Raw genomic sequence first — 8,518 nt, 5'->3', positions numbered from 1 at the left:
TCCCTACATTGTTCATAGATATGAATATAACATTGTCATTGCCGGTCCCAAGCTCGGATGTGAAAAATGAAGGGTTGCGTTAAGTGGTCGACAGCCAGCATAAAACTTATCAAAAATCATGACATGATTTCGTTTGAATATTGTGTAAGTGTTAGGGTGTCCCCTGAAAGAGACGCGTTGTATAGCCTGAATACAGTGAAAAATGTGCAACGGTTGCTACACCGGCGCCCGGGTGTATTGTCAAATAAGCAAGGATTCTCATATTACGGACGGATGCGGATTATAAAGTTAGTCCATGAAACTAATAAAATTAATATTATGATAGGATATTGGGATATAGGTATTCTCAATGATAAACTAAATGGGTTGGAGAAAAGACTAACAAGATTGATAACTTTGATTTTTTGATAAGAGTCACACTAAAAATGGTATCGGTATAGTTATAAATAAGAGTTTTAAAGATAATATTATAAAAATTAATAGAGTTGGAAATAGAATTATAGTCTTTAAGATTGTCATTGATACTAAGATTTTTATAATTATAAGTTCTTATGCTCCTCAAGTAGGTTTAGATATAGGGTCTAAAAATAAATTCTAGAATGACTTAGAAAATTTAATACATATAATACGTCTTGAAGAAAGAATTTTTATTAAAGGAGATTTAAATGGACATGTCGGTGGAGTGGTAGAAGATTTCACAAATATTCACGATGGCTACGGTTTTGGAATAATTAATGAAGAAGGTACAACTATTTTATATGACCCTTGGATCATGCATGTAGCGGCTCATCACACTCACTGCAAATGAGATGTCGGGACAAGTATGACTCAGATAGATTATTAATAATACTTTATTCAAGAAAAGAGATAAGCATATTATTACTTATAAGAATGGATCTAATAAAACACAAATTGAATATTTTCTTATGAGAATAAGAGATTGTCGAGATTGTAAAGATTGTAAAGTCATTCCAAATGAGGATTTAAGTACCCAACATCGTTTATTAGTTTTAGATTTTAAAATCAAGAGTTGTAAAATAAAGAATACTAAGACTCATCATAGATGGGAAACGCGAAAAGACAAATAAAATTATTTTTATGAGTAAAATTCAAAATTTTAAAACTTGGAATGTTAATGATGAAGCAAATGATATGTGCGATAAAGTAACAAACACTATTAAACAAATAACAAAAGATGTGCTTTGAGAATCAAAAGAAAAAATTCCTTTAAATAAAAAATGATTTGTGGTGGAATAATAATGTGCAAGAAAACAAAAAATATAAGAAGTTCTATTATAAAAATTGATTTAAAAGTAAAAGCAGAGAAAATTGGGAAAAATATCAAACAGCTGCAGGAAGTCTAAAAAAATAATATGTGACGCTAAAAATTCTACTTTTAATGATCTTTATAATAGATTAGATACTAAAGAGGGTGAAAAATATATGTATAAACTAGCAAAACAAAAAAAAGAAAAGTAAAAAATTTAACTCAAGTAAAGTGTATTACAGATGAAAATCAAAAAGTATTTTTTTTTAGAAAAAGATATTCAACATAGGCGGGTGAGTTATTTTGATAAATTTTTTAATGAAGTTGTTAAAAATATGATTGACCTTAGAGATATTAATATCGTTAATATAATAAAACGTTTCATTTTCACTGTCGCATTAGTAAAAAAGAAGTTGAGGGGGCTTTAAAAAAAACCAAGGGTGGAAAGCCACTAGGACTTAATGATATCCCAATTGAAATACGGAAATATTTAGCAGATTTAGGAGTTTCTTAGCTTACTAAACTTTTTAATATTATTTTAAAAACTAAAAAGATGTCTGAGGAGCAGAAGAAGAGTATTTTGGTCTCTATTTTTAAGAATAAAGGAGATGTACAAGAGTGTACAAATTATTGAAGAATCAAGTTCATGTGTCATACTTTAAAATTATAGGAGGGTAATTGAACATAGGTTAAGACGTATTAAAAAGATTTCTCATAATCAATTTGGATTTATGTCGGGCACGTCTACTATGGAAGCTATACATTTACTGAGAGGTTTGATGGAGAAGTTCAGAGATAATAAGGAGAATCTGCATTTGATTTTTTTTAGAAAAAGCTTACAAAGCTTACAATAAGGTTCCAAGAGATAACCTTTGGAGAGTTCTTGAGAAGATAGGTGTTGATATGACATATATTCAAGTCATTAAAGATATGTATACTAGAGCTCTTACTTGAGTTCGAACTGAAGGAGGATTGACCAAATATTTTCCTATTTCTATTGGATTACATCAGGGATCGACATTAAGCCCATATCTTTTTGCTTTAGTTATGAATGATCTTACTGGACATTTACAGGAGGATACTTGGTGTATGCTTTTGCTGAAGATATACTTCTCATGGATAAGACAAGAGAAAAAGCCCAGGAAAAACTTGAATTATTGAGGTCTACATTAGAGTCCAAAGGCCTTCATTTGAGTAGAACTAAAACTGAATACATGGAATGTAATTTTAGTAGTAGTAGCTCTAGTGACAGAAGTGTAACTTTGGCTGATCAAACTATTAAAATGTGTGAACGATTTAGATATCTTGGGTCTATTGTTCAAAGCCATGGTGATATAGATGGGGATGTTAATAGTAGAATTTAAGTTGGTTGGTTGAAGTGGAGGAATGCTTCAGGCTTTTTGTGTGATAGAAACGTAAACCTTAGACTGAAGGAAAATTTCATAAGACGGTGGTAAGACCTGCAATGCTCTATGGCGTTGAATGTTGGCCTTTAAAAGAGAAGTGTTGCCAGGATGAGAATGATTAGGTGGATGAGTGGCTTTACACTTAAGAGACAAAATGTGAAATGAATATATTTGTGATAGGGTTGGTGTAGCTCCTGTGACGGACAAAATTAAAGAAAGTCCTCTTACATGGTTTGGTCACATTAAGCGTCGACCATCTGATGATCCGATTAGGAGAGTAGATGTTCTAGATTCAACTTATGTTAAAAAAGGCAGAGGTAGACCTATGAAGACTTGGGCTTATTGTATTAGAACTAAATGAAAATAAGACATTAAATAGGACGCAATGGAGAAAAAGGATTCATGTAGCCGACCCCACATTGTGGGATTAAGGCTTTGTTGTCGTTATTGTTGTTGTTCATAGATATGAATATGCGCAATGCATCCAAAAATTTTAGGAATGCCCTGTTTTTTAAAAATTGTTTATAAAAAAGAATTCAACATATAATTTAGGGGACTTTGAAGAGTATTAGCTATTAAAACTATTCCTCAACATTAATTTGGTATTTAGTTATGGAGGAGAATTTTCCTATTGCCCTTCAAAAGATTATGATTTTTTTCAGCCCCTTTATTTTGTTGGGGTGTGTTAAGATAAGAATATTATTGGATATCACTTTTTTTCTGAAAGAATGATGATAATGAGTGATTAAAATAATCACAAGCATTATAAATCTGAAAAAGTTAATGCGAGTCAAATTAATTCTTTAACATTACTGTGAATATCAAGAGTATAATATCAACATCAATTTTTTGTTTAATTAGATATATCCATGTCATTTAAGTGAAATCATCAATAAATATGACCAAACCCAATGATTCCTGAAATATTGAGAATTTTAGAGGCTCCGAACAAAAATAAAATAACACAAAATGATAAGAGGACTAGAGTTGCTTTAAGAAAAGAAGCACGATGATGTTTAGCAATTTCACAAGTTTTTCTAATAAAACTTTTTTATGATAAGAGAATGAAACATATACCAAAGATTATTAAAAGAATAGTGGCTTGATCGATAATGGTGTGTCAAGATGAAGGCAGTAGCATGAATGGTAAAGAAACATGACAATTGATCTCAATCCTCAAGATGGTATGTCCAATTGTCTTTCCCATAGTATAATTCTAAAAAACACAATGATCAAGAAAGAAGATGATTTTGCAATTATGTGCTTTGATAAATTTGTGGATAAATAAAAGATTAACTATAAGGTTTGAAACATGCAATACTTTAGTGGGTAAAATTGAGAGAAATTAAGATTTCACCATCTCCTGAATCTTTGCTAAATAGCAAGATGCAATTTTGATTTTTCTATTTGTTGGGATATGGTTTGTAAGATTGAAATATATTGGTAAAATTTTTCATGTTGTCAATAGCTCCTGAATCTAAAATCCATCAAGGAGAAGAACTATTTAAGACATTAAAAATATAAAAGTAAAAAATAATACCATTTTGAGCAAGAGAGCAAGATTCGGATGACTTTTCTAAGGAATTAAGAAAAATCTTTAATTTGTCAATCTCTTCCAAAATAAGCCCTTCTAACTCTACTAGGCAGACCTGTATTTTAATTTTCTACTTTATTTCCTTCATAGTTAAGTGCTGACGAGATGAGAATGATTAGGTGGATGAGTGGCTTTACACTTAGAGACAAAATGTGAAATGAATATATTCGTGATAGGGTTGGTGTAGCTCCTGTGATGGACAAAATTAGAGAAAGTTGTCTTCGATGGTTTGGTCACATTAAATGTCGACCATCAGATGATCCGATTAGGAGAGTAGATGTTTTAAATTTGACTTGTGTTAAGAAAAACAGAGGTAGACCTAGGAAAACTTGGGCTTATTGTATTAAAAATGATCTTAATTTACTAGAACTAAATGAAAATATGACAGTAAATAGGAAGCAATGGAGAAAAAGGATTCATGTAGTCGACCCGCGTGGTGGGATTAAGGCTTTGTTGTTGTTGTTGTTGTATTTCCTTCATAGACTTGGGCCTCACCATGGAGCTTCTAGCATTTGAGATTGATATGGCATTTCTTTTTGTAGTAATTGCACCAAAGATTATTTTTTAAAGAAAAATTATTCATTTTTTGCAAAAATTTGTGATAGAAAATCACTTATTTTGGGATTCAAAAGTTGTCATAGCATATGTTTTGAGGGCAGAATCATACTTCAGCTCATACAAGAGAAAATACTTCACAGAGTTGGATTTAAATTTGGTCAAGTTTACTATTGAGTCACACCATTAACTTAAAAATTCTCTCTCGATCTAAGAATGGTTTGAGGGTCACCGCATCGTCAGAGCATGATATGTTGAGATCTTTGTAATATTCCAACTCCAACTATTAAACACTCATGACATTAAAGTACTATATGATAGGAAGATTATTAACATCTTTCCCCTATGAGCGTGTTTATTTAACTCCATCCAAACCTCTTTAGTAGTATAAAGAAATATAAATAGTCCACAAATCTCAAGTTGTGTTGTGTTCCACAATCATGTCATGATCATAGAATCACATTTTTCCCAAAGTATAAACTTTAGGTATTTGAGATCCAGAGAGAGATCCATAAAGTATTGAATCTTTCCCTTTTCTTATAAAAAAGTATTCACAATTTGTGATCATTTTAAAAAAAATTTTTCAAGAAATAAGATGTTTGAAATTCCCAATATTCTCCTTCAGTATGACTTTCAACATTAACCATCATTGATTCTTTTAAAGGGAAGTCAAATATTAATAAATAGGAGTATCCCGCGAAAAGAAATAAGATTGGAAGTAAAAAAACCTAATCTTAGAAAAACCCAATCTCGACCTGATATCATCTAGAAAATAAAAGTATAAAGAAAATTTAAAAAAAAAATTATTTTTCTTATTTTTTACAAGAGAGGCAAATATACATTCTCAATAGGCATTACGAAATAGGAATAAATCAAAAATAATAATAAGAGTAATAAGGGATCGACAACCCTATTGAAGAGCACAAGAATTGCAATTTGAGGGCCATAAAGAAATTGATTGAATGACCCAAGCATTGATCTATGGGTTTTAATTTATTTGCTATGATTGGAGAGTGAATAGGCCCCACCAAAAAAGAGAGAAGAAATTCAACAAGTATAATCATTAAAGCTTAACATGTATCAAGTATAATAAAGTCAATATGTGTTGCATAAGAAAATGAGAAATCATTTCAACAAAGGTTATTATACTAAAGCAGATGTTATTTAATGTGTATAGAGGGGCTATATTGTGGTAAATCAAAGAAATAATTTGTATTTCACTCTAGTTTTGAATTGATCATACAAGGTATTATATAGGAGATTAAAAGAAGAAAAACTAGGAAAATATTTAACTAATTCCCTTAATTTAAGGGCTTACAAATTTATTCTAATTTCCTTAATTTAAGGGATTTACCAATTAGTTCTAATTTCCTTAATTAAGAAAATTAGAATTAATTCTCACAACTTTATTTTCATCTCAGTCACATCTCGACACTCCCCCTCAAGTTGAGGAATAGATGTCTTCCATTCTCAGCTTGAATACAAGATCATAGAAACTTGAACTGTTCAGCCCCTTTGTTAGAACATCGGCTAATTGTCTTTCTGATGGAACATAGGAAATACACACTAACCCTTCCTCCAATTTTTCTTTGATGAAATGTCTATCAATCTCAATATGCTTTGCCCTATTATATTGTATAGGATTATGAGTTATATTAATGGCAGACTTGTTGTCACAGTAGAGCTTCATAGGACCCTCCCGTAGGATTCTTAAATCATCCAAGATGATTCTCAACCACAGTAATTCACATAATCCTTGAGCAATAGCTTTGAACACTGATTTTGCAAATGACCTTGCCACTACATTTTGTTTCTTGCTCCTCCATGTCACTAGGTTACCTCCAAGAAAAGTACAATATCCTGTAGTTTATCTTCTATCGACTATGGAGCCAGCATAGTCAGCTTCGGTGTAGGCTTCCAGAGTAAGAGTGTCATTCCTTTTGAACAAGATTCATTTCCCCGGATTGCATTTCAAGTAATGCAGTACCCTGTAGGCGGCCTGAAGATGAGGTTCTCTAGGATCATGCATGAATTGACTGATCATACTTACAGAATATGCTATGTCTGATCGAGTGTGAGCAAGGTATATAAGTTTGTCAACCAATCTCTGGTACATTCTTTTGTCCACAGCTGGTTCTTCTTTAGCTTCTCCCAACTTATAGTTTGGATCTATTGGAGTAGTGATTGGCTTACACCCAGTCTTCTCTGTTTCTGTCAATAAATCAATCACGTACTTCTGCTGAGATATGAAGATCCCCTGTGTGGAATATGTCACCTCAAGACCGAGGAAGTACTTCAATTTCCCTAGTTCATTGATTTCAAATTCTTTTATTAGTCTCAGCTTCAATTCATGCTTCTCTTTCTCATCATTTTCAGTAATTATGATGTCGTCTGCATAAACTAAAAGAGCAGTCACTCCCCCTGCAGCTGAATGTTTAATGAAAAGAGTGTGGTCCCCTTGGTTTTGATTATACCCAGATTCCTTCATGACTTTTGCAAATCGGCCAAACCATGCTCTAGGAGATTGTTTTAACCCATAAATGACTTATTTCAGTTTGCACACCTTGTTACCTGTGTCCCCTTCAACTCCTGGAGGGATGTTCATGTAGATTTCCGCATTTAGGTCACCATGAAGAAAAGCATTCTTTACATCATACTGTAGCAGTTGCTAATTGAAGTGAGCAACCAATGATAACAGGATTCTCACAGTGTTCATTTTTACAACTGGAGCAAAGGTTTCCTGATAATCCACCCCATAAGTCTGAGTGTACCCTTTGGCTACTAACATTGCCTTATATCTTTCAAGGGATCCATCAGCCTTGTACTTTAATGTAAAAATCCACTTGCAATCAACAATATTTTTTTACTTTGGCTTTTCAACGATCTTCCATGTTTTATTCTTTTCTAAAGCACTCATTTCCTCTTTCATAGCGTCTCTCCATTCATTTTTTGTCAATGCCTCAGACACATTGTTAGAAATGGCAATGGTGTTCAAACTCACAATGAATCTTTTGTGGGCTGGTGATAGGCGCTTGAGAGATACATAGTGAGATAGTGGATAGAGTGGATTAGATTCTTGGACTTGTGTCAGTTCAGGAACGGCATCATTAGTGACACTGGTTGGAGTAGGGGATGATAAGGGTTTAGGATCAAGTGACTCAGATGTGATTAATTCAGAGGACTTGGGTTCAGCTGGAATAGGAGGAGAGTTTGATCTAGGTTCAACAACACAAGCTCGCACATGTAGAAGGTCAAGGGTTTTAAGTGGTTCAAAGGGCTCACAAGTACTATCTTCCATCATGGAAATCTTCCCCTGAAAAGAGGACTTAGAAAAAAAGGATTTATTTTCTGTGAAAGTGACATCTGCAGAGATGTAAAATTTTCTGGTAGAGGGATTGTAACACTTATATCATTTTTGAGTGGAGGAGTAACCTAGGAAAACACATTTGATGGCTCTGGGATCTAGCTTCCCTCTATGTTGTTTGTGGACATGAACAAAAGCAGTACACCCAAATACCCTGGGAGTGAGGTCATTTGAGGTTCTGAAGTGAGGGTAGAAGCTATTTAGGACCTCTATGGGGCTATTGTTTTCTAACACATGGGAGGGAAGTCTATTGATCATGTGTGTGGCAGTAATAACTGTTTCTCCCCAATAGAACTTAGGAACATTCCCTTGAAAGAGTCAGGCTCGAGTGG

General features: G+C 33.0%; 1 protein-coding gene across 3 annotated transcripts in view; it reads right to left on the bottom strand.

The window, feature by feature from the left end:
• The window catches only part of LOC110028513 (E3 ubiquitin-protein ligase BRE1-like 2), a 76,807-nt gene that overhangs the window by 51,020 nt on the left and 17,269 nt on the right, over nucleotides 1–8,518 (bottom strand). The gene's annotated exons all lie outside the window — the stretch shown is intronic.

This window comes from Phalaenopsis equestris, unplaced genomic scaffold (genome assembly GCF_001263595.1).
Source record: "Phalaenopsis equestris unplaced genomic scaffold, ASM126359v1 Scaffold000513, whole genome shotgun sequence".
NCBI classification, from domain to species: domain Eukaryota; kingdom Viridiplantae; phylum Streptophyta; class Magnoliopsida; order Asparagales; family Orchidaceae; genus Phalaenopsis; species Phalaenopsis equestris.
The sequence above is the reverse complement of the archived record's forward strand: the minus strand, read 5'-3'. Positions and strand labels throughout refer to the sequence as shown.